The sequence below is a fragment of the Lithobates pipiens genome, unplaced genomic scaffold, assembly GCF_037356315.1.
Source record: "Lithobates pipiens isolate NorthernLeopardFrog02 unplaced genomic scaffold, aLitPip1_a1.2 Scaffold_19, whole genome shotgun sequence".
Lineage (NCBI taxonomy): Eukaryota > Metazoa > Chordata > Amphibia > Anura > Ranidae > Lithobates > Lithobates pipiens.
In genome coordinates this window covers 52,157,580-52,185,214 of record NW_027507764.1, presented here as the reverse complement: position 1 = coordinate 52,185,214, position 27,635 = coordinate 52,157,580, and the positions used below count along the sequence as shown (strand labels likewise).

Here is a 27,635-nt window from a genome sequence, read left to right as displayed (position 1 = left end):
CGCACGGGAGCCGACACTCACAGCATTTCGCTGCGATCTGCAGCCTGCCCAGTGCGCCGCTGTCTACGGCGCATGCACCGTAGCCAGCGGTGGCTGTCTTCGGGTAAATATCTCCTAAACCGTATAGGTTTAGGAGATATTTCTTGGACCTACAGGTAAGCCTTAATCTAGACTTACCTGTACGTCAAAGTTGGTTGTAAGGGTTTACAACCACTTTAAGCATAATGGTTCTTCACAAAATGGAACAAATGTAGGTAGCCTTCTCACATACAGTTAACTGTGACGGGAGAGTCTTGTTGGCTGAGAGGAGAAGTGGGACTACGATTGTACCATACTTACTGTAATTCCTCATGCAGAAATGTCATATTATATTCAGAATGTGTTTGTGTTTCCCTGTGTTCCATCAGATATGGTGACCCTTCAGAATTGGTAACGGAAGTGACGTTCCGTAGCTGCCATCTTGCTACACCCCGCACTCCTCCACAGTAACGAGACCCCGAGAAGGAGGTAAGCGGCATTTTGTTACACCCATCGGAGTTTTGCATTTCACAGTTATTTTTAACAGTAAATGCAGCTTACAGGCATACCCCACTTTTAAGTACACAATGGGGTTTATTTACTGAAGCTGAAAAGTGAAAAATCAGGCTCACTTCTGCATAGAATCCAATGAGCTTCTAACCCCAACTTGTTCAATTAAGCTTTTGAAATAAAACATGGAAGCTCATTGGTTTATATGCAGTAGGGAGCCTGATTTTACACTTTTCAGCTTTAGTAAATAAACCCCATTGTGTACTTAAAAGTAGGGTATGCCTGTATAAGGTGAAATACAGGCATACCCCACTTTTAAAGAGGAAGTAAACCCTGATGGGTTTACTTTCTCTTTGATTGCCTGCAAAGGTAAAGCATAATGGAATACTATGCATCGCATAGTAGTCCATTATGTGTCACTTACCTGACACAGGAGCCAGCGAAGTCACCGCTGTCCCCTGTAGTCCGCCGCATCCATCTATTGGGTGGGTCTCGCTGCTCCGCCGCTGTCATTCGGCGAAGCCGCAATGACGTCACTCCCTGCGCATGCTCATGGGAGCCGCCACTCGCGGCATATCGCCGTTGACAGCGGTGCGCTCAGTGCGCCTGCGCGCCGCTGTCTGCGGCGCATTCGCCGTAGACAGCGGTGCCTATCTTTCGCCAAATATCTCCTAAACCGTGTAGGATTAGGAGATATTTCTTGGATTTTCCGGTAAGCCTTAATCTAGGCTTACCTGTAGGTCAAAGTTGGTTGTAAGGGTTTACAACCACTTTAAGTACACAATGGGGTTTATTTACTAAAGCTAGAAAGTGCAAAATCAGGCTCACTTCTTCATATAAACCAATGAGCTTGCAGGTTTTATTATCAAAGCTTAATTGAACAAGTTGGGGTTAGAAGCTGATTGGTTTCTATGCAGAAGTGAGCCTGATTTTTCACTTTCCAGCTTTAGTAAATAAACCCCATTGTGTACTTAAAAGTGGGGTATGCCTGTACTCTCAGTTTTGCTCCTTACTACTCCCTAGTGAATCCTGCTAAAAAATGATGCCTGTGCCTCGCAACAAGTTGTGTTTCTATGATGTATTTTTCAGTATGTGTATGCAATATTCTAAGATATGGTAAAAAAACATAAATACACATACTGTATACCTTTTCTCTGGGGGCAGGGTGGATCATGGAGCCGATATGAATGTGAAGCCTGTATAAGGTGAAATACAGGCATACCCCACTTTTAAGTACACAATGGGGTTTATTAGCTTTGATATTAAAACCTGGAAACTCATTTCTATACAGAAGTGAGCCTGATTTTGCACTTTCTAGCTTTAGTAAAAAAAAAAAAACATTGTGTACTTAAAAGTATGCCTGTACAGTATTTGGAAATCCATCTATTTACATGTTGAATTTTAAAAACAGCAGCAAACCTGCTGATTTCACAGGTTTTCTAATCTGACAGAACATTGCTGCTTTTATAATTCAACATGTAAATAGTCCAATGGAATCAGTGGCTGCCCGCTCAATAGGGAGGCATAGGCACCGCCCCCTAATCCATGTGTCCTGCCCCCTAATCTACATGCGGCGGACACATGGATTTCAATGGGTTTTTTTTTTTGAAGCACATGATTAGAGCCAGAGGCTTTAATTGGCTTAAAAAAAAGGGTGGGCTCGGGGTGCCCTGAGCCCACCCAGTTGTGTGACAATAGCGAATTAATATTCGCTATTATCTTCCTGATTGGCCTTCTGGCTGATCCTGAGACCCGATTGGTCAGGGAGTCTTAGGATCCGTTTTCTGTTCATCCGGGAGCAAGAGCAATGGACCAGCTCTTTCCTGGAGCCTGCAAACTGCAAGGAACAGCATCGGCCTCTCCCGTGGAGCCTGAAACCTGCAAGGAGCAGCATCAGCCTTTTCCGTGAAGCTTGCAATCTGCAAGGAGCAACATCGGCCTCCTCCCTGGAGCCTGAAACCTGCAAGGAGCAGCATCGGCCTCTTCCCTGGAGCCTGCAATCTGCAAGGATCAGCATCGACCTCTTCCCTGGAGCCTGAAAACTGTAAGGAGCAGCATCTGCCTCTTCCCTGGAGCCTGAAACCTGTAAGGAGCAGAATCGGCCTCTTCCCTGGAGCCTGCAATCTGCAAGGATCAGCATCGGCCTCTTCCCGTGGAGCCTGAAACCTGCAAGGAGCAGCATCAGCCTTTTCCGTGAAGCTTGCAATCTGCAAGGAGCAACATCGGCCTCCTCCCTGGAGCCTGAAACCTGTAAGGAGCAGCATCTGCCTCTTCCCTGGAGCCTGAAACCTGTAAGGATCAGCATCGGCCTCTTCCCTGGAGCCTGCAATCTGCAAGGATCAGCATCGGCCTCTTCCCTGGAGCCTGAAACCTGCAAGGAGCAGCATCGGCCTCTCCCCTGGTGCCTGAAGCCTGCAAGGAGCAGCATCGGCCTCTCCCCTGGTGCCTGAAACCTGCAAGGAGCAGCATCGGCCTCTCCCCTGGTGCCTGAAACCTGCAAGGAGCAGCATCGGCCTCTTCCCTGGAGCCTGAAACCTGCAAGGAGCAGCATCGGCCTCTTCCCTGGAGCCTGAAACCTGCAAGGAGCAGCATCGGCCTCTCCCCTGGTACCTGAAGCCTGCAAGGAGCAGCATCGGCCTCTCCCCTGGTGCCTGAAACCTGCAAGGAGCAGCATCGGCCTCTTCCCTGGAGACTGAAACCTGCAAGGAGCAGCATCAGCCTTTTCCCTGGAGCCTGCAACCTGCAAGGAGCAACATTGGCCTCTTCCGTGATGCCTGAAACCAGCAAAGAGCAGCATCGGCCTCTTCCCTGGAGCCTGCAATCTGCAAGGAGCAGCATCGGCCTCTTCCCTGGAGCCTGAAACCTGCAAGGAGCAGCATCGGCCTCTCCCCTGGTACCTGAAGCCTGCAAGGAGCAGCATCGGCCTCTCCCCTGGTGCCTGAAACCTGCAAGGAGCAGCATCGGCCTCTTCCCTGGAGACTGAAACCTGCAAGGAGCAGCATCAGCCTTTTCCCTGGAGCCTGCAACCTGCAAGGAGCAACATTGGCCTCTTCCGTGATGCCTGAAACCAGCAAAGAGCAGCATCGGCCTCTTCCCTGGAGCCTGAAACCTGCAAGGAGCAGCATCGGCCTCTTCCCTGGAGCCTGAAACCTGCAAGGAGCAGCATCGGCCTCTTTCCTGGAGCCTGCAATCTGCAAGGATCAGCATCGGCCTCCTCCCTGGAGCCTGAAACCTGTAAGGAGCAGCATCTGCCTCTTCCCTGGAGCCTGAAACCTGTAAGGAGCAGCATCGGCCTCTCCCCTGGTGCCTGAAACCTGCAAGGAGCAGCATCAGCCTCTTCCCTGGAGCCTGCAACCTGCAAGGAGCAACATTGGCCACTTCCGTGAAGCCTGAAACCAGCAAAGAGCAGCATCAGCCTCGTCCCTGGAGCCTGCAATCTGCAAGGATCAGCATCGGCCTCTTCCCTGGAGCCTGAAACCTGTAAGGAGCAGCATCGGCCTCTTCCCTGGAGCCTGAAACCTGCAAGGAGCAGCATTGGCCTCTTCCCTGGAGCCTGAAACCTGCAAGGAGCAGCATCGGCCTCTTCCCTGGAGCCTGAAACCTGCAAGGAGCAGCATCTGCCTCTCCCCTGGTGCCTGAAACCTGCAAGGAGCAACATCGGCCTCTCCCCTGGTGCCTGAAACCTGAAAGGAGCAGCATCGGCCTCTCCCCTGGTGCCTGAAACCTGCAAGGAGCAGCATCGGCCTCTTCCCTGGTGCCTGAAACCTGCAAGGAGCAGCATCGGCCTCTCCCCTGGTGCCTGAAACCTGCAAGGAGCAGCATCGGCCTCTTCCCTGGTGCCTGAAACCTGCAAGGAGCAGCATCGGCCTCTTCCCTGGAGCCTGAAACCTGCAAGGAGCAGCATCAGCCTCTTCCCTGGAGCCTGCAACCTGCAAGCTGGAGCATTGGCCCCCTAAGGTAAGGCAACCAACTGCCACCGCCCGGGGAGGGGCAGGTTTGTCAGTGATTCCTGTACTGGCTCCACCTCCTGAGACTCCTCTCAGCACCACTGTAGATCAGAAGGCAGGCTCTGTGAAATGTGACACAGCAGTGCCTACTCACAGGGCATAGTGATTATAGGGGGCGATTTACTAAAACTGGAGAGTGCAAAATCTGGTATATAGAAACCGATCAGCTTCCAGGTTTTTTTTCTGTCAAACCTTAAAGTGGTTCTGCACCTAAAAAAAAAATATTAAAAGCCAGCAGCTACTAATATTGCAGCTGCTGACTTTTAATAAATGGACACTTACCTGTCCCAGGGTCCAGCGATGTCGGCGGCAGATGGCGAGCGATCGCTCGTCTCTCTGCTGCCCCCGCCGCCATCCTCTGTCAGGGAATCGAGAAGTGAAGCGTTGCGGCTTCACTGCCTGGTTCCCTACTGCGCATGAGCGAGTCGCGCTGCGCATCTCTTCTGATCCCCGCTGTGTCCTGGGAACTGTGTGTTTCCCAGAACACAACGGGGGGGCGGGACATCTGCGGCGGTCTGCGGTGGTCCGTCCCGTAAGTGGGTGCAGTTACCTGGATTATCCAGGTAACTGCACCCCCTCCCCCCTGAAAGGTGCCGATTGTGGCACCGGCGGGGGGGAGGGATCAGATTAGCGGAACTTCCCCTTTTGGGTGGAGAACCGCTTTAACTGAACAAGCTGAAATTAGAATGTTTTAACTTTGGATAGTAAAACATTTTTTTCTGCCTGTAAATCCCTTATACAGCCCACTTCCTGTTTCTTGTCTGGTCATTAGCCTAGGCTTATGACATCATGCACAGCTCTCTCTCTCAATCTTGTGAGAGTTCGCCAGGAAGGGAGGGGGGGTGAGTCATAAGAGGGCCAATGAGATCTGCAGAGCTGGAGATGTGCCTCTGTGTGTCTGTGTAAATGCAGGAAGTGAACAGGCAGCAGCTTCAGATGCCCACAGTCAAAATGGCTGCAGACTCAGTGGAGGGAGTTTTCTGCAGCATATTTGGCAAGTAGAGAAACACAGTACAGTGGAACCTTGGATTACGAGCATAATCCATTCCAGGAGAATGCTTGTAATCCAAAGCACTCGCATATCAAAGCGTGTTTCCCCATAGAAATCAATGGAAACAAAGATAATTTGTTCTGCATTGATTTCTATTGCATGCAATACCGCATGTGGCCAGAGTTGAGGGGTCGCCAGAGAGCCTCGGAAAAACGCGTGGACAGCTCAGCTGAACTCAGAAACCCTCATAAAGGCTTGGAAACACTCGGGGATGGAGTATTTCCAAGTGATTCCGAGTATTTCTGAACGCCCCCGAACCGTTCCGAGTGTCACCGTCGCCCCCGCACCTCTCTACTGCACACCCCATTAGCTTGAATTCTGCTCGTTTTGTGAGACAACACTCGTAAACCGAGTCAGGATTTTTTTTTTTTAAAGTTGCTCGTCTTTCAAACCGCTTGTTAACCGCCTTACTCGTTAACCAAGGTTCCACTGTACATATAAAATAATATGCAAAGTGGCTGGAGGGAAGCTTCAGAATGGCAAAGAAGTTTTTATTACAAATGATGCGAGAAGACTGCAGCTTCCTCTTTAATGAACAGAAGCTCTGCTGACTTCCATCATCCAATCACATCCAAGCAAAAATGCATTTTTTTTAATTTTCCTTTCACGTGATTGGGTATTCTTTGCAAAGTGAACCAGCATCTCATTTACTAAGCTCTGGAGCAATTGCACTTGCATTGTGCAACTGCCCTTGGCAAAGTGCACCGTCTATTTGCTAGACATGTGCGATTCGTTTCATACGAATTTCACAAAATTCGTACGTTCGGAAGGATCCGAAATACGAATTGCCATGCGTCCCAATTCTGTACGCAATACGAACTTTTGTTTACGAATTTCGGATTTCGGATCAGTTGTCGTCACATCGACAACTCAGTCATTATGCTTATTATGAGGGGCTCCCACCATCCCTGTGCTATGCTGACTTCCTCCTGGGGTTGCTTATTATGAGGGGCTCCCATCATCCCTGTGCTATGCTGACTTCCTCCTGGGGTTGCTTATTATGAGGGGCTCCCATCATCCCTGTGCTATGCTGACTTCCTCCTGGGACTGTACCTCTGCTGTGCATATTATGAGGGGCTCCCACCATCCCTGTGCTGTGCTGACTTCCTCCTGGGGCTGCTTATTATGAGGGGCTCCCACCATCCCTGTGCTGTGCTGACTTCCTCCTGTAAATCAGCCCTATAGCGTACCTACCAACATTTTGAGATGGGAATTTTGGGACACCTACTAGGAAATGAATTTAGGCATAGGACACACCCCCTACCACGCCCCCTTAAAGGAGAATTAACCAAAAAAAAAAGTTTATTAAATCCACAAGAGATATTTTTTTTACCACTACTATTTCTTTATATTGGCTTTAAAATGTACACATGCAGCAATTTAGAATTTGGATGAAAGGTTTAGCACCGTGAAACACTTTTTGAATGATAAAGCGTGCATTTTATATACATATATAGATCAGACCAAAATGAGGGACAAATGAGGAGAAAGAGGGACAGAGGGACATTGCTCCAAATCAGGGACAGTCCCTCCAAATCAGGGACAGTTGAGCGGTATGGTTATAGTGCTCCGGATGGAGACACACTATAGAGGGATGTGCTTTTTTCATATTTCATGTCTGAGGTTTACAACCACGTTATTCTGGCTATAATCGGATCATTAAAAGCAAGCAATGATATTAATTTCAAGCATTTTTATTAGGGCAGTTACTGATTAAAATTTTCGTGTTCGATTAATTCGATTTTTTTTTTTAATCGATTAATCAACTAATTTCGATTAATTATAACACACATACAGATCCAACTACTTTTATCTGATCTCCTTGCATTGCAGCTCTGCATTGGTCAGTGGTAAATGTGGTATACACTATATACAATCACCCGACACTAGTTAGTTTCCACAATCCGTGACTTAACTTCACAGTTCACACAAATACGTTTTAAATTCAAACTTTAGCACTGACGTAAGTCATTTTTTTCCCCACAATAGCGTGACAATCCCTCCACCTCCCGTATAACCAATCACTCTCACCTTATGGCATGGACCCCTGTGCAAACAGGTGGTCATGTAAGCGGGTATCAAAAGGGTTAACACGGACCATAAACTTCTCTCATGTCTCCTTAGATCTCAGCAAGGACGCCGGGTCATGGGTAGAAAGAAAAGATCTAAGTGCTCACCGCTTAAGTATAAGATTTAATTGTTGTGTTCAAACATAAACTACTCACATAAAGATGATAAAAACACAGCATGTAAAGCCAACAATCGTGTTAGTTCCGTAGGGCGGCAGCGGTGACGTCATGCATAGCTCCTCCCCCGTACGCGTTACATTCAATCAGAACTTCGACGTCACCGGACTCCTCCCCTTTTCCCTTAGTTAGCAGAAAGAGGCACTTGGGGAAAGGAGTCCAGTGATGTTGATGTCCGTGACGTCACTGGATCTCAGACTGAACTCCCTGAAGACCCGGAAGCCGGCGGAGAGGTGAGTACCGATCAAAAGAATTTTGATCGATCAAAAAAATTGATCGATTAATCGAGGAATTAATCTTTCATTTCCACAGCCCTAATTTTTTTCAATTATCGGGTCATTTCTCCTCCATTGATAATCAGCACCTCAATCGGTGCGCTCTGGGCTGCCAGGAACAAACATACACTACGGTCGCCATCAGTGATGGTTAATGGTTGTTCCAGGCACCTCGGCTATCAGAGACAGATATCCATATTACCAATCCATGGATGTGATGATAAGAGTGTAGATGGAGGGCAGACATCTACCCGTCCTTCTGAAATGTGCCACCTGCCATGTTACTCAGCCAATGGCACTCAGTGATACATTTTCCCCTCTTCTCTCAAAGAGACTAACGGGATCACTTATTGGAGACATCGGTACCTTCCTGGCCTTTGCACCATATTGTCATATGAGGGCCAATGCCGTCCATCCCGCTGTCCTCCGCCATTCAATCCAGCCGATATAAAAGATGATATAACGATGATCTATTTATTAACTTTGTCTGCAGAACATTACCAGTACCAGTACTTGTGTCTCCATCTTCACATATGAACAGATTCTGAGTACCATAAAGCAGAACACAATGGATTTACAGTATGGATTTACCCCCTTCCTGCCCAGGCCAAATTCCAGCTTTTAGTGCTGTCATACTTTGAATGACAATTGCACAGTCATGGAACACTGTACCCATATGGCATTTTTTATCATTTTCTTTCCCACATGTCATATCATTACACCCAAGTCATGTCATATATCATTTTCTTTCCCTTTCACACATGTGGACAGTATGTCCGTATTTCAACCATCCGTTTGCGGATGAAATAGGGACATACATGCATTCCTATGGGATAGCGGGTGTCTGCGGATGAACATCCGCCCGACACCCGATATCGTCTGTCCCTGATATGGTCTGATTCTGCAGACGGAGGAAAATCCTATTTTTATATGCGTCTGCAGAGCGAATCGGATGAACATGAACAGATGGTCTGTGTTCATCCGATCCCCCATAGAGGAGAGCGGAGATCTGACAGGGCGGTCCCTGCATAGTGTGCCGGGACCGCCCTGTCATCCGCCGGCTCAGCGGGGACAATGGAGCGATCCCCGCTGAGCAAGCGGATCATCACGGGGCGGATCATTACGGATCCGTCCCGTGTGAAAGGGGCCTAAAGCTTTCTTTTGGTGGTATTTGATCACCACTGGGTTTTTTGTTTTGTTTTTGCTAAATAAATGAAAAAAGACTGAAAATAATAATAAAAAATAAAATGTTTTTCTTTGTTTTTGTTATAAAATGTTGTAAATAAGTACATTTTCTTCTTTACTGACGGGCACTGATGAGGCTGCACTGACGAGGCGGCACTCATGGGCACTGATAGGCAGCACTGGTAGGTGGCATTTATGAGCACTGATAGGTGGCACTGATGGGCACTAAAAGGCGGCACTGAGAGGCTGCAATGATGGGCACTAATGGGCACTGATAAGCAGCACTGATAGGCAGCACTGATGGGCACTGACGAGGCAGCATTAATCTCCCTGGCGGTGATCCCGAGTCTGGCTTGGGTTGGGATTTCAGCACCATAAGCGGTAACCCTGAGCCAGAATCGGGATCACATCGCTGGATACAGGGAGGACACACGGAGAAGTTACTTACCTTGTCCCCTGGATCCAGCGATGTCCTCCATGCTGTGTGCGAGCTGTCCTCCGCTCAATTCACACAGTGCCCGAGTGCCGCCGATCTCCGTTCCCTGCGACGTTACGGCACACGGGAGCGGAGATCGGCGCCAAATTCCAAAAAGTAAAAACACACAAAACACACACAGTACTGTAATCTTACAGATTACAGTACTGTATAAAAACATTACACACCCCCTTTGTCCCTAGTGGTCTGCCAGTGTCCTGCATGCACTTTTATATTATAAATACTGTTTTTTCTGCCTGGAATTTGGAGATTGTCCATAGCAACCAGAAAGTGTCCCTTTATGTCAAAAGTGATTTTTGACCAACTAGAAAACAGTGATAATAAATTAGAATCACTTGCAGAATTGAGCGATAGCGATTTGTGGGGAAATTCGTCATCAAACACTAAATCTAATGACAGCGACAATTATGCAAATGAGCAAATTTCAGTGTTTTTGGATTTGATTACATTATTGAATCATTTTTATTATTATTTATTATATTATAAACTTTATCATACCCGGGATGTCTGCTAGACTCTGGTTTGAACAGATTTAAGAGAGTTATTCCTAAGAATTACAGGACTACAATATAAAACGCCAAATTTCCATGCAAAATAATTGTACCGCTTTCAGCACCTAAAACCAGAACTAATCATACCGCCAGGGAGGTTAATGAGCACTGATAGGCAGAACTAATATGCAGAATTGAAATGCAGCACTGATGAGACTGCACTGATGGGCACTGATAGGCAACACTGATATGCAGCACTCATAGGGTGGTACTGGTAGGTGGCATTTATGGGCACTGATAGGCGGCAATAGTGTGCACTAATAGGCGGCTCTAATGGGCACTGATAGGTGGCACTAATATGCAGCATTGATGGGCACTGATAGATTGCACTGATGGGCAATGATTGATGGGCAGCACTGATGGGCAATTATGGGTACTGATAGATGGCACTAATAGGCAACACTAATGAGGAGGCACTGAAAAGCACTACGAACTGATTGGCATCACTGATGGACACTGATTGCCATTATTGATGGGCACTAATTGGCATCACACGTGGGCTATTGTCATCCTAACAGTGTGACTTGAGGAATGCTGATAACCAGCACTTCCTAGTAACGTAAGGTGCCCAGATTTTTTAAATGAAATCCGGGGACATATTTTTTTTACTAGTAATGGCGGCAATTAGTGACTCTCTGCCCGTCGCCGCCTGTCAAGCCTTACTCTCCGGGCCCCGGCTACTACTGGGTGGGGATCGGAGGAAGATCACTCCGTCAGGGAAGGCAAGGAGATGGGCAGGTGGCTGGCCGGGACTTGAAGGGAAAAAAGAACATGCGAGCAGGAGTGGAACGGCATGCACCCAAAGCTGAAGAAATATTCTCTCCGCTCTGACCAGCAAAAAAATACACCCCCACCCACTAAGCTAGTAGGAGTGGCAGAGTGGGGGGTGCAATGCAGATTTTTTCTTTTAATTCTGCACTGACTGCCTTTGAAATTGCCCCAGCCCCTGTTCAAATCCAAACCGGGGACAGACTTGGTCCAGGGACAGTGTCCTCAATCCGGGGACTGACCCTAGATGTCTAGTCACCCTATAGTAAAGCTTTGATCAGCTGTGATTGGGCACAGCTGAACACATGTGAAGAGCCCATTATAGGCTCTTTACTGTGATCGGAGATGCGGTGTGTCGGAGTGACACGTGGCACTACCCCAGGGGGAGCACGCACAATCGGCTTGTTCTGCTGAACGTCATATGACATTGAGTCAGAATGGGAGAGCCACCACCCAGCCATCTTTTTTCTATTGGCCGGGAGGAAAGTTGTGAAAAGCTTGTTTTGAGGTAGCCTGACATATGCGAACTGCCATTGTAGACTTGCTTTCAAAGCCTAACTCCAAAATATATATTTTTTTTAAATATTGCCCCCCCCCCCCACGATCACTCCCGGGGTGAATAAAAAAAAACAAGGCAGCTATGGCAATAATAATCCCTTTCAATATGAAGCTGTCTGCTGCAATACCTCTTCTTCGCCACCAGATGTCCTGAGTCCTCTGGATTCAAAGAAACAATGTGGGAGATTTACTAAAACTGGAGAGTGTAAAATCTGGAGAAGCTCTGAATAGTAAACCAATCAGCTTCCAGATTTTTTTGTCAAAGCTTAATTGAGCAAGCTGAAGTTAGAAGCTGATTGGCTACCATGCGCAGCTGTACCAGATTCTAAATGCTCCAGTTTTAGTAAATCCCCCCCCCGCCCGTGTCACCTAAAGTCAAATAAACCCCTTTAAAAAAAATATATAGGCACCAGGCAGTTTAAGTCAAAATGCGCTAGTATGTATCATGTACTAGCACATTATGACAGACTTACCTGAGAATGAAGCCCTCCAGCGGTGAGCTGTCACAGCTGAAGGCGCTTCACCCGTTCTTCCTTCCAGGTTAGCGGGCTTTCGGCGTTATGAATGGCCAAGCCGGCGATGACATCATGCGCATGCGTGCGGGAGTCACTGTTTACGGCACAGCTCTGAATGAATGGCATCAGTATGGCGTTCCTCCAGAGCGCATTCGCCACTGACGGCACTGGCTGCATCTAAAGTAATTATCCCCTAAACGGTGCATGTTTAGGAGATATTTACTGTACCTATACCTAATCATACAACTTTAAAGTGGTTGTAAACCTCAGACATAAAATATGAACAAAGCATATCCTTATATAGTGCTATTTCTTTCTCCTGCCTCCTTCTTCTGCTATCAGCATGAATAACTTCTGACAGGTTTTCCTGACACCAAGAGAAAAAAGGTGACAGGGAGGGAGCTCCAGCACACAGCCTGTGTTTGACATCCTCTGCTCTGTTCGTGTGTGTTGTTTAAAAGGGGTGTGTCCCTTTCCTCCAATCAGCTTTTAGAGCTTTCCTGACTGATATCTGCAGAGTGTTCAGCTCTCCGCCCCCTGCTTCCTGAAGCTCAGACAAGTGTTATACATTATGAACTTTGAACATCTGTAGCGAAGAGAAGACCGCAGATAAACAAGTACAACTTATGTAAGAGGATTTGTTTCATCTCTGCGTATCACCTGTGGCCAGTCACTTCACTGGGTATATGTAGAGGTTTACAACCATTTTAACCTGGAAGACTGGGAGAAAGTGCAGGGTGTCATGGTCCCACCCCCAGAGCCCTGTTCTCTATAATCACAGTGTACTGATGCAGAGAGCAGTGCTCCATCATCAGGTCAGTGCTGCTCTTTGCATCATTGAATGTCACCCACCGCAGGGAGAAGACTGAAAAGGAAGAGAAACCCTGAACTTAGCTTGACCATCACCAGATGATATCAGAAAAAGGTAAGTTAAAAAATAAAAATGATATCGAACTGAGCCTTAAGGGGTCCTCAAGGGAAGGACAGCTGAAGGGGATTCTTTGAGGAAGATAGCCTCAATGGTGACCTTGGAGGAAGGTGAACTCAAGAGGGGCTTTGGGAGAAGAAGGTTTTGAGGGGTTCTTGTAGTAAGGGGGCTGAAAAGAGGTCCTCATAGGGAGGGGACCTCAAGGGGGTCCTTCTTGGAAGGGGGCAATAATGGTGTCCTCAGGGGAAGAGGGCACCAAGCAGGTCCATTTGGGAAAGTGGCATCAAGGTGATCCTTAGGGTAAGGGGATGCAATGAGATTCTGATGGGGAGGGGGCCTCAGGGGGGTCCTTGGGAAGGGGGCCTCAAGCGGTATTTGTGGGAAAGGGGCATTAAAGGTGTCCTCAAGGGATGGGGGATTCAAGGGGATCCTCGAGGGAAGGGGGGGCTCAGGATGGATCCTTGTGAGAAGGGGGCATTAAGGGGGTCCTCAGGGGAAGATGGCTTCAAGGGAATTCTCAGGGGAAGCAGGTCTAAAGGGGTCCTTGTGGGGAGGCGGCTGCAAGGGGGTCCTCATGAGGAGGGGGCCTCGAGGAGGTCCTCGGGGGAAGGGAGCCTCAAGGCGGTCCTTGTGGGAAGAAGGCTTTAAGGGGGTCCCCAGGGGAATGCAAGGGGGCCCTCATGGGAAGGGGGCTTAACGGGGGTCCTTGTGGGAAGTAGGCATTAAGGGGGTCCTCAGGGGAAGAGGGATTCAAGGGGGTCCACATGGGAAGGGGGGCTTCAAAGGGGTCCTTTTGGGAAAAGGATATTAAGGGGGTCCTCAGTTGAAGGAGGTCTCAAGGCGGTCCTCATGAGGAAAAGGTCCTCATGGGGAAGGGGCCTCAAGGGGGTCCTTGCGGGAAGGTGGCATTAAGGTGGTCCTCAGGGGAAGGGGGATTAAAGGGGGTCCTCGGGGGAAGGGGACCTCAAGGTCGTTCTTGTAAGGAGTCCTCATGGGAGTTAGGTTTCGATTACACCTGTGTCACCCTCTGAAGAGAGATCTGCTTTGAATCAGTTATAAGGAGGTTGCAGCGTTTGCTGAACAACTTGGCATGTTGAAGAAAATGGTATAATATAAAAATACGCTCTGCAAACTGTCCCATTGCTCCAAACCTAATAAAGAACTAATCTGCCAGGTCAGACGTGGCTCAATTGGTGTTACCCAAGTTTATTTTGCCATTTCACCTGATGTCTGGGGGCACTTGGCAGGACACAGACACTTGGCAGCGATGTGAAGCAGACGACGGGCAGCCAGTAGTACAGAAGTAATTGGATTCAAAGCTGAATTCTAATCTAATCCAGTCTTTTCCAACATCAGTACCTGAAATCACAAATGCCTTTTTGGCTGAATGGGAACAATTTCCAACAGACATAGTTAGATAGGAGGTGAGGTTGAAAAAAGACACAAGTCCATCAAGTCCAACCTATGTGTGTGATTATATGTCAGTATTACATGGTATATCCCTGTATGTTGTGTTCATTCAGGTGCTTATCTAATAGTTTCTTGAAATTATCAATGCCCCCCGCTGAGACCACCGCCTGTGGAAGGGAATTCCACATCCTTGCTGCTCTTATAGTAAAGAACCCTCTACACAGTCTAAGGTTAAACCTTTTTTCTACTAATCTTAATGAGTGGCCACGTGTCTTATTAAACTCCCTTCCATGGAAAAGTTTTATCCCTATTGTGGGGTCACCAGTACGGTATTTGTACATTGAAATCATATCCCCTCTCTCGTCTCGTCTCCAGAGAGATCAGAGCTCACAACCTTTCCACATAACTAATATACTCCAGACCCTTTATTAGCTTTGTTGCCCTTCTCTGTACTTCATTCCAGTACATCCTTCCTGAGGACTGGTGCCCAGAACTGGACAGCATACTCCAGGTGCAGCCGGACCAGAGTCTTGTAGAGCGGAAGAATTATCGCTTTATCTCTAAAATGAATCCCCTTTTTAATACATGCCAATATTCTGTTTGCTTTGTTAGCAGCAGCTTGGCATTGCATTGCTGAGCCTATCATCTACTAGGACCCCCAGGTACTTTTCCATCCTAGATTCCCCCAGAGGTTCTCCCCCCAGTATATAGATTGCATTCATATTTTTGCCACCCAAATGCATTATTTTACATTTTTCCACATTTGCCATGTAGTTGCCCACCCCATTCATTTGTTCAGATCTTCTTCCAAGGTTTCCACATCCTGCAGAGAAGTTATTGCCCTGCTTAGTTTAGTATTGTCCACAAATACAGAGATTGAACTGTTTACCCCATCCTCCAGGTCGTTTATGAACAAATTAAATAGGATTTGTCCCAGTACAGAACCCTGGGGGACCCCACTACCCACCCCTGACCATTCCGAGTAAGGGGCGGATCCAGAGTCTAGTCTCGGGAGGGGCACTGCTAGAAAATATGTTTTTTTGGGGGCAATTTATCAGGGAAATGGCTGGTGTTGGCGCTTTTATCATCACTGCACCAGGGTTGTTATGGTGTCAGGATGATTGAAGTGCATTATTTCTGTTATTACATTGTAATATAAAAACTTCAACTCACCATAATGCAGAATCAGTGGGAGCCCTGAGGGTGTCACTTGCCACACACTGCACATTTTTGCTTGCCACGTCACTTGTAACCAAATGCGGATTGTCACCTGCCACGTCACCTACCACACATTACAGATTGTCACTTGCCACACGTTGCAGATTGTCACTTGCCACTGCGCCTGCCACACATTGTGGATTTTCACTTGCCACGTAGCCTGCCACACGTTGCGGATTGTCACTTGTCATGTAGCCTGCCACACATTGCGGATGGTCACTTACCACGTAGCCTGCCACACATTGCGGATTGTCACTTGCCACGTAGCCTGCCACACATTGCGGATTGTCACTTGCCACATCGCCTGCCACACATTGCAGGATTTTCACTTGCCACGTAGCCTACCACACATTGCGGATTGTCACTAGTCACGTAGCCTGCCACAGATTGCAGATTGTCACTTGCCACGTCGCCTGCCACACATTGCGGATTGTCACTTGCAACGTGGCCTGCCACACATTGCGGATTGTCACTTGCCATGTTGCCTGCCACGCGTTGCGTATTGTCACTTGCCACGTAGCCTGCCACACGTTGCGGATTGTCATTTGCCATGTCGCCTGCCATACATTGTGGATTGTCACTTGCCATGTTGCCTGCCACACATTGCGGATTGTCACTTGCCACATAGCCTGCCACACATTGCGGATTGTCACTTGCCATGTTGCCTGCCACACATTGCAGATTGTCACTTGCCACGTCGTCTGCCATACATTGCGTATTGTCACTTGCCACATAGCCTGCCACACATTGCGGATTGTCACTTGCCATGTTGCCTGCCACACATTGCGGATTGCCACTTGCCATGTCGCCTGCCACACGTTGCGGATTGTTCCCAGAGTGAAATTAGGCAGCAGAGAGATAATGTAATCTCTCTGCTGCCCACTGCTTCCCGCACAGTGAGGGCGGAACTGCAGAGATGCAGGGCAGTGAGAGATGAGGTCATTTCCCTGCTCCCCTTCTCAAACACTGAGCCACCCAGCTGCCCCTCCCTCACCTGCATGCGCTGTCACCCGCTGAGCCTCCCGCCCGGAACGTCACCCGCAGAACCACCCGCGGGCTGTCACCCGGAGCCACCTGTCACGACACCCGTGGAACCGCCCGCCCGTTCACCCGCAGAGCCATCCGCGGGCTGTCACCCATGGAGCCACATGCCCGGAACGACACCCGTGGAACCGCCTGATTACCCGCGGAGCCACCTGCGTTCTCGGAGGGGGCAATTGCCCTGTTGCCCCCCCGGATCCGCCCCTGTTCCGAGTACTCCCCATTTATCACTACCCTCTGAACTCGCCCCCAGTTTTCGATCCATGTAGTCACCCTATGGTCCATGCCAATGGACCTTACTTTGTACAGTAAACGTTTATGGGGAGCTGTGTCAAATGCTTTTGCAAAATCCAGATACACCACGACTACGGGCCTTCCTTTAGCTAGATGGCAGCTCACCTCCCCATAGAAGGTTAATAGATTGGCAAGAACGATTCTTCATGAATCCATGCTGATTACTAATTACTAGTAATCTCATTACTAAAATCTTCTATATAGTCCCTTATCATCCCCTCCAAGAGTACATACATACATTACATACTATTGATGTTGGTCTAACTGGTCTGTAATTTCCAGGGATGTATTTTGGCCCTTCTTTAAATATTGGAGCTACATTGGCTTTTCTACAATCAGCTGGCACCATTCCAATCAGTAGACATACTCAAGAATCCCGTGGAAAACCGTGCACCAAACGTGACAGTTAAAAAAACGCACAAAGCTTGACGCTCAAAAAAGGTATATGAGCTCTTTTGCCATGTTTGTCATGCTTAGGGCAGACCATTAAAATCAATGGGCTGCCCTATGCACATCTACTCATTAACCAGCGGCATAGCCGTATGTCGCTAGAATTAAAGTTGTTTTACCTGGTACTGTTTTTGTAGAGCCAGCAGTTGGCTTTCTTGAAAAAACAATCCTAGCTGCTAACTAGCTGCTGGATTGCTTTAATGCCCCCCCCCCCCCCCCCCCCGCATTCTGAAGCTTGATTGGGATTCAATTGGGATTATGGTTCCAGCTGCTGATCTTTTTTATCTTCACCGGTAGTAGTATTGGGGTTCAACATTAGATCACATTGGCGTTTATATGTTCGTTACAGATATACTTTATGCATAATATATATATATATATATATATATATATATACATACACACATACACACACACACACACACACACATACACACACACATATATATATATATATTTATATTTATGGATCAGAGCCCTATGGCCGGTACGGATAAGGATGACAAACAGGCTTTAACATGAAACTTACCTCTTGAAATAGACCTGAAAGTGTGCCTTGGTCTAATGTACGGTATACCAAAATAAGGGGGCATACCCTAGATAAGAAATGAGGATAAATGAAATGAAGTGAAATGAGTACTCCTGTGAGGAGTATGATGCTTGTGAAATGCCCTAAAAAGGAGATGGGAGGGTGGGTATCGCACACAGGAACTGACAAGGAACACAGCCGAACGGGCTGGTTAAATACCCCTCCGGGCTCCTCCCATAATTTCAGGCCACCATACTGGCCTTCTTATTTATGGATCAGAGCCCTATGGCCGGTACGGATAAGGATGACAAACAGGGTTTAACATGAAACTTACCACTTGAAATAGACCTGAAAGTGTGCCTTGGTCTAACGTACAGTATACCAAAATAAGGGGGCAAAAACATACAGGTAGGGGACAGTTCTTTATTAATTGAGTTTGATCATTGAGTGAGTTTAATAAATGCCTGAGCCATTTCCACGTGAGGGTTGTGGCTGTACTGGGCGAAGCAGGCAGACTCCTACCTGCCTAGCCTTTCAATGACATGGTCTGGGACCCCGTGACGGAATGCTGCTGAGGCTGCCCCAATGCGGAAGGAGTGGCGGGAGAACCGGATAGGACTCAGGTGAAAGTTGCGTAGAAGTACCCTCATGTGTCTCATAAACTGACCAGTACTCAAGGCCTTGACGAGAAAGGAAGAAGGGGACTGGAGACTGTTGGGAGAGTAGTGTCAATGGTTGGTTGAGTGTGGCAACTGGACACCCGCTATTATCGATTCTGTAAAGTGGATATCTACCCTGGAGCCTACTTGCTGCTCTTTAGAAACCGCTAGGTGAAGTACGAAGTGATCTTTGTAGCAGGCTAAGTAGCGTCTACGTAGCTCTTGGCCTGCTGGATTGCCGCAGGTGAACTTTCCAGGTCGTAGGGACCTTTTAGTAGGCCAACACCTGGCTGCCTGTTGGACCATGCTAGGGGAGAGACCAAACGAAGAGGTAGTCAGGATGGTCGGTATACCCTTAAGGATGTCACCCGTCCGGGTAAGTATTTGGAGTTCCTGGACTTCATGTAGCATGGTTCAAATAGCATGGGACATGGATAAAGAAGGTTTGTGGGGTCCCGCCAGGACAAGAAATGTTGCATGCCAGCTAGGTATAGCCGAATAGTGTTATGGGATGGGGCTAGCTGGGTATGACAGTAAGAGATAAAGGCCAGTATCTGCCTGATGTTAGAAGTTTCACAGGAGTGGTGTGTCAGGAATTTTTGAAGGCCCTCCAGGCCGTCTGGTAGGTGGAGCATGTTGCGAGAAAGTGAGACGTTGACGAGCTTGGTCGCTGTTTGTAGATATTGTGCTAAACAGGGGTTTAGCTAAGACCGATCAAGGATAACGGCTGATACTGGATCGGCTCCAGTTAAACACGACAGCGCATCTGCTGCGAGATTGCTCTAGCCCAGGAACAATGTACAGTCAACTTTAACTGAATTTATAATGACAGCTATACCAGCCTACACAAGAAGGACATGACTGCTAAGGACTTAGACCTATCTTTGCAATAATCCCTGCTGGTTGTGGTGGCGAAGGCCATAGTTCGCCCTGTCGAGCAACGACCCCGGAGTTGTGCGGCTGTTACTATGGGACAGAGCTGCCATGACCGGGTGTAGCTAAAGAGAGAGGAAATCCGGGTAAACCCGGAGTTTAAGAATATTTCTGGAGGCCGTGGTCCTGTATACCAATGGTGGCCAAAAATTGCAGCGAAGCCTGTGATGGTCGCTACATCTGACACTACCTGGGATGATAGGGGCGAGATAGACGGTATGAACATTGATATACTGATCTACGTAGTACGGAACCTCTGACATTGAAAGATCTGCGGCGTCCAGATTAAGGATCTGACAGGGGTCCTGAATCTGGGAGGGGAAGACGAGGATGCATGACATAAGGATCAACCCTGGGGGAACGACCATATTGCAGAACTGAGCATTCTCGAAACAGACTGAGGCCGCGTACACACGGGCGGACTGTTCGCCCAACTTTGTCCGCTGAACAGTGTTTCAGCGGACAGTCCGCTCGTGTGTGGGCTTCAGCGGACAGTTTCAGCGGACTGTCTGACGAACAAAGTTTTTCGGAATTCCCGTAAGACAGTCCGCTGAAACTTGGTTTGAGCGGACAGTCCGCTCGTGTGTAGGCTTGTTCGACAAACTAAGTTTCGCGAATGCTCAGAAAGGATTTACACGGCGAAGGTTGCATTGCAGTGTATTGGACGTCGTATTTTTCGACCCGTCGTACGTGCCGTTCACGTCATCGCACACGGTTTCAGCGGACTGTTCGTTCATCGTGTGTGGTCAAGTCCGCTCATGCTAATTTTGAGCGGACTGTTTGTCGTACTGTTTGACGAACAAAGTTGGGTGAACAGTCAGCCCGTGTGTACGCGGCCTGAAGCTGCTTCTAGGTATACCCCTGTGTGTGGGTGAAGTGTTTGAAAAACTGACCTGATAGGGTCAGCTTGTCAAGGGGGGAAACTGGCGTGGGAGGATATTCTACCTGTCCCTAAAGATGGCAGTTTTGTGATGGGCAAGCGTTTAGCGTTAGCTACGGGCTGATGCTTCTGGATACCAGTTAGAGGGGATCTTACTGTATGGGCCGTAAACAGAGACGGCTCACCGGGGTCCTGTAAGGATAGAAATGTCGGATGCTGGCTAGATATAGCATGATAGTGTTATGAGAAGAAGCCAGCTGCGTGTGGCAACTTGACATCTGGTGTAGAACGGAAGCTGAACTCAACTGCCCAAAGGGAGAAATGACCGTCCGGAACGGCGAGTGGCTCGTATGAAAAATGTCACTGGGGCTAAGTGGCCAAATGAGTACCGCTGAAAATGATGTGTGGCTAAGTGCCATAAAAGTGCTTGCAACGATTACAAGTTATGCTAAGTTGCGCGCCTAGCCGTGATAGCAAGTGTTGCGCTTAAATGTGTGCTTACAACCATAGCAAGGGAGTTAACGTCACTGGAGATGTGTTTGTAGTGGCTGCGAGCAGTATAACTGCATGTGCTTGCGAAGACTGAAGAAGTTTATGCCAGGATGCGTGCTTGCTATGATTGCAAAAAGTTATGCAAGGATGCATATTTAGCTAGGTTGAAAAAACAAAAGTCCACCCAGCCCACTACAAAATCAACAATTTAGACAAACAACATTGCACAACCCGACACACCCAATGCTATACCCACAGCTGATCCAGAGGAAGGCAAAAAAAACCCGCAGAGCATGCTCTAATTAGCTACAGCAGGGGCCTCAAGAGGCAATCAGATTTCTCCCTGGATCAACCTACCTACAATATAGCACCCCGTTATACTACATACGTTAGGAAAGTATCCAGGCCTTACCCAGCAATGCACTGAGCCAGCCAGAACTGCTTGCTAGCAAGGATAATAATACTTTTGTGCCTGGGGCTTGCTAGCGACAACTGCAAGTTTTATGCTAGGATGTGTGCTAGCAACCATTTCAAGAAGTCTATGCTTGGATGCGTGCTTGCAACGATTGCAAGAAATTTATGCTTGGATGCGAGTCTGCCATGATTGCAGGGAGTTATGCCTAGATGTGCTTGCGGTGACTGCAGGACGTTGTGATTGGATGCGTGCTAGCAACAACTTGCACAAAGTTGTACTTAGATGTGTACGAAATGAATCCGATATGAATCGGATGTAGATGTGAAATGAATCCTATGAATTGGTTATATGTGATAATGTGACACAAACGATCGTGGAGTATATGAAATGAATCCGATATGAATTGTTGAGTTATACCCGTAAGGCTGAAATGAGGGGTGCGGATCAAATGCATTGCTGGTTTTGAGTGGATTCGACTCCGTAAGCGAGGAGTATGTGAAATGAAATAAATGAAATGTTTGCCGTGATATAGACAAGAATTGGTATGTTGTGATTAACGATGAGTTTGAACTGTGGAGCACAGAACGAGACGAGGTCAGGACAACTGGGGCATGCCTAGACGAATCAGTGCATGGGGGGTGCTACTGGACTCAACTGACCTGTAAACACGAAGGCAAAACCAGTTGAGAACTCCAAACCTGTCACAGACAACTGGCCAAATGGTGACTCCAATGGGAGTAGTGAGCTTTGAAATGAAATGAAACGAGACAAACAAACACAATGAAATGTTTTTTTTTTCTTTTTTGTTAGTTTTTTCTTCTATATTTTTTTTTCTCTATATTTTTTTTCTTTTTTCTTTTACTTTTTTTTTCCATTATTTTCTTTTTCTTTTCCTTTTTCTTTTTTTTTTAAATGAAATGAAATGAAATGAGAGGAACAAACATAAACAAAATGTTGCCTTTGATGAGAACCTGCCATGACAGAGGCGCAGCTCGGTCGTGTCGCCGGCGCAACTGACAGCGAGCCGGACTCTGGAGCATGTACTGAAATGAGGCAATACTGAAATGAGGCCAGTCCTGGGGCACGCCGAGACGAATTAGAGCATAAGCGTGACTATTCGTGTCGGAGCGTGATAGGTGAACCGAAATGATACCCATGACAAAGACAGGGATCAACGGCTGCGCTCAAGAATCGACAGTGACCCTGTTCTCTGGAGCATGTACTGAAATGAGGTCTGTCCTGGGGCACGCCGAGACGAATTAGTGCAGAGGCGTGACTATTCGTGTCGGAGCGTGATAGGTGAAACGAAATGATACCCATGACAAAGACAGGGAACAATGGCTGCGCTCAAGAATCAACGGTGAACCCTGTCTCTGGAGCATGTACTGAAATGAGGCAAAGCAGCTGGGCACACCGGAACGAATCGGTGCATATAACTGCGACAGGATTCGCATCGGAGCGTAATAAGTGACACACCATGACAGAGACCGGAATCAACGACTGGCCCACCGATTCGGTAAAGAATCCGTCTCTGGAGCATGTATCGAAATGAGGCCAAACAACTGGGCGTACCGAGGCGAATCGGTGCATCGGTATAATGCGACTGGATTCGTAACTGGGCGTGATAGGTGACCAGAAATGATATGCCATGACAAAGACAAGAATCGAAAACCTTGCCTGAACCTGCGAATGATTCCATCTCTGGAGCATGTATTGAAATGAGGCCGACAACTGGGGCACACCGGAGCGAATTGGTGCATCGGAGATGCGACTAGATTCGAATCGGAGCGCGACTCGTGACCGAAATGAAATGATTGAAATGATCAAAATGATTGAAATGATTGAAATTCTCCGGTTAGTTAGAACTTAGAACGTCTGTTTGGGAATTTTTGAAATGATCCGAACGATTCGGACGTTTAGTAGGGACCAGTGATTTGGTCGGTATAGCGAAAGGTTTGTGAAATGAAATCCTCGATGTGGTGTCCCGGACGGGTGACCACGACTTCTTTTGAGAAGTAAGGAGCACAAATGTTTAGAGGTAACGGATGCGTGAAACAATATCGGAAAAATATGATGGTGACATTTCAGTGAGTGGTTCGTGAGTTCAACGTATCACAGTTTAGTGACATGAAATATCATGAAATGAGAAATGGGAGCCGAAGCCCTACCTGCGACAGCCGGACCAGATGCGTTGTACGACACTGGCAAGTTTTCGAGTATTGCGACACTTGGACAAATACACGAACGCTCACAACGACAAAACAGACTGTAACACGAGGACGAAGACAGGACTTTTAACGAACACGGAACTCACGAACGCTGCACTCACTCTATCGAATGGTCTCGAATAGTCGGCCCTAGATCTGTGATGCAGTAACTATCGCGCACAGGAACCGACAAGGAACACAGCCGAACGGGCTGGTTAAACACCCCTCCGGGCTCCTCCCATAATTTCAGGCCACCATATATATATATATATATATATATATATATATATATATATATATATATTAGACATGTGCGATTAGTTTCATACAAATTCGAAAATTCGTACAAATATATGGAAATTCGTACGTTCGTACGAATCCAAAATATGAATTTTTATGCATACGAATTCTGTGCAAAATACGAAATTTCGTTTACGACTTTCGGATCCAAATTCATAATGAAAATTCATAATTGTTACGAAAAGTTAACAAACCTAAAAGTTAAAACCCCAGGAAGTCAGCACATAATGGACTCAGCAGGTGTACAGACCTGGGAACTCAGCACAGGGATGGTGGGAACCCTATGGGAATTTCTATGCTTACAATTTTATATGAAATACGAAATTCCATTAACGAATTTCAGATCCAAATTAACAGAAACATGACTGAAGAAGTCATCACAGCACAGGGATGGTGGGAACCCCTCATAATGATAAATTCATCATAACGAACTTGACGAAAAGTTTACAAATCAAATGAAAATTCGAACACAAATCATGAAATACAAAACGTAACGAAACAAATTTTTTGACGGCGCCCGTGTCTAATACATATATATATATATATATATATGTATATGTATGTGTATGTGTATGTGTGTATGTATATATATATATATATATATGAAATTTCTCAGCACACTGGCAATCATCTGACTCACACTCCTTATATCTGTTATATCTTTGAGGGGTTGAGGGTGATGCCAACACCTAAACTTTTATGACTAATGCAAGGAATGCCTTAGGGTAAAAAAACTTTCTGCTTTTAGAACCACTTTAACCACTTGCCTACCGGGCACTTTCACCCCCTTCCTGCCCAGGCCAATTTTCAGCTTTCAGCGCTGTTACACTTTGAATGACAATTGCGCGGTCATACAACACTGTACCTAAATGACATTTGTAGAATTTTTCATACAAATAGAGCTTTCTTTTCATGGTATTTAGACATGTATTTGTACATTTAATTATTTGAGCACCGCTATAATCCCTTCCTCCTATTTCCATTTATTTTCAATATCCGGGATGAGGTGCATGATATTGTACAGTCACTCAATCCGCTCTCCTTGAAATGTGTAAATAAGTAACTTTTCTCCTTCACTGATGTGCATTGATGAGGCGGCACTGATGGACACTGATAAGGCAGCACTGATGTGGCACTAATACGCGGTCCTGATATGCAACACTGATGAGGCGGCACTGATGAGCACTGATAGGTGGCACTGACATAGCTCCCAACTGTCCCTGATTTGGAGCAATGTCTCTCTGTCCCTCTTTCCTCTTTATTTGTCCCTCATTTTGGTCTGATCCATATAGTTGTATATAAAATGCATTTTTTTTATCTTTCAAAAAGTGTTTCCCAGTCCTAAACCTTTCATTTAATTTCTAAATTGCTGCATTTGCCAATGTTAAAAAAAGCACTTGTGGGTTTAACTAATATTTAATTTTTTTTGTATAATTTACCTTTAAGTGGGCATGGTAGGGGGTGTGTCCCACTCCTACATACTTTTGCTAATAGGTGTCCCTCATTCCCATCTCAAAAAGATGGGAGGTATGCACTGATGAGCACTAATAGGTGGCACTGATAGGCAGCACTTATGGGCAAAGTTAGGTTGCATGGATAGACGACACTGATGGGCGCTGATGAGCAGGCCCTGATAGGCAGCACTTATGGGCAACGACAGATTGCATGGATAGACGGCACTGATGAGCAGGCACTGATGGGCACTGATAGGCAGCACTTATGGGCAGCGATAGGTTGCATGGATAGACGGCACTGATGGGTGCTGATGAGGCACCTGATGGGCACTGATAGGCAGCACTTATGGGCAACGATAGGTTGCATTGATAGATGGCACTGATGAGCAGGCACTGATGGGCACTGATAGGCAGCACTTATGGGCAACAATAGATTGCATTTATAGACGGCACTGATGGGCACAGACTGGCATCACTGTTGGGGCTGCACTAATAATATGTGCAGCTCTCCCTAGTGAGGAGATGCCGCTGATCGGCTCTCCTCTCCTCAGACTCTGTCAGTGTGAGTCGAGGAGAGCCGATTACCAGCACTTCCATGTTTACATGTGACCGGCTGTGATTGGACACAGCCAAACCCGTGGGTAATGAGTCGCGTCATAGGCTTTTTACCGAGATCAAGGTCGCGCCGTGTCCCTGCGATCACCGCACTGCACGCCCCACGCGATCGCGTTGAGACAGGGCGACGCCATATGACATCAGCCCAGAACAAGAGGGGATCCTGTCCGGCGTCATTTGTCTATACGGCAGACAGGGGGCGGTTAAGTCTTTGCAGGTATTGTCCACATTTGTCAAATTCAAAAAAATAAATAAATAAAAATGTGTTTTCCAGCAGTCATCTTAAAGAATGTTCTACAAACAGTGAGATCTACCCCCCAGTAACCTGTAAAGGTGACCATACACTATACAATCTGATTGTACAATCTCCTTTAGATCTACTATCAACTATGTAGAGCAAGGGCCTTCCTGACATGATACAAATTGATTGGGTTGTTCAGGTTCTGTCCTCCTATTACATCATTTTGGTAAATCTAATGGAGATTGTACAATCAGATTGTATAATGTATAGCCAGGTTAACTCTTCAGGTGTGGAACTACAATTACGAGTTTGGTATGCGGCGGGCAGCATCTGGCGTTGGAGACGGTTTCGCATGCTGGCACATGTTGCAATCGCTGACATATGTTATTTCTATCTAAATCCCAGCAGCACACAATGCCAGGCAATGTACAATACTACCAAGGGAGTTAATACATCAGAAAAACAAATGAAAAAAAAAAAAAATACAATAGGATTGTTGGATTACCAGGACTGTGTAGTCTTTACCGGCGACGAGGCAGCTGCACGTTGCTGTCAGGACTGGCACCTATCGAGCCTGCGGGGCACGCTATGCAAATATTCTGGATGAGCATTGTAAGAGTCTCTCCCATTGAGTGGCTGACACAGCTGCTGATTGGACGCAGGAATCTCCCGTCCTTACTGGCTTTTTGTTTACAGACTTTCACTTCTCTGCATGAGTGTATGAATGTGTTCCCTGAGCTCGGCACCCATCCAACTGTTCTCTGTCATTACTACTACTACTACTACTACTACTACTACTACTACCACTGAGCCAAGAGAGATCAGAAACACCACATCCCACAATATCTAGATACAGAAAACAGGGGAGAAATGGGGACTTTAAGGCGGCATTCACACCTGAGCGTTTTGTAGCTTGAAGCTCACAATTTTCTGCTCACATGAAAAATTAAATAGTAATATATGTAAATAAATAAATAAATGTAAAATAAATACACAAATAGCTAAAAAATCATCATAAATAAGTAAAATAAATGAATATAATGTAATAATGCATTCATAAAACATAATAAACCCCTAACCTTATAAAATATAAAATATAATATTATTATTAATAATAATAAAAATAATAATAATAAACACCCAGACTCAGGTAAAAAATTAAATAGTAATAATATATTAAATTAAAGTGCAGCACTAAAAAATAGTGAATAATAAAAAAATTAACAAAAGTGATGAGTCCTTAATCATGTGGGAAAAAAAGGGACAACAGCAGTGACCATAAGTCAAAGGATAAATGTCCACTTATATCAGTCCACTCAAGGGGCTTTATCTTCCAGCACCGGCTTGCAATCAAAAAAACCTCTACATCAGACTGCTACAACATACAGG

At 46.7% G+C, this 27,635-nt stretch overlaps 1 protein-coding gene across 2 annotated transcripts in view; it reads right to left on the bottom strand.

Moving 5' to 3' along the window:
• Positions 1–26,909, bottom strand: part of ASNS (asparagine synthetase (glutamine-hydrolyzing)) — a 90,319-nt gene extending 63,410 nt beyond the window's left edge. The window contains exon 1 of one of the 2 annotated variants that reach the window (XM_077490737.1): positions 26,752–26,909. The gene's annotated coding sequence lies outside the window, so the exon portion shown is untranslated. The remainder of the gene's footprint in view (positions 1–26,751) is intronic. The other variant, XM_077490738.1, reaches the window with a different exon arrangement.
• Positions 26,910–27,635: the final 726 nt, after the last annotated feature.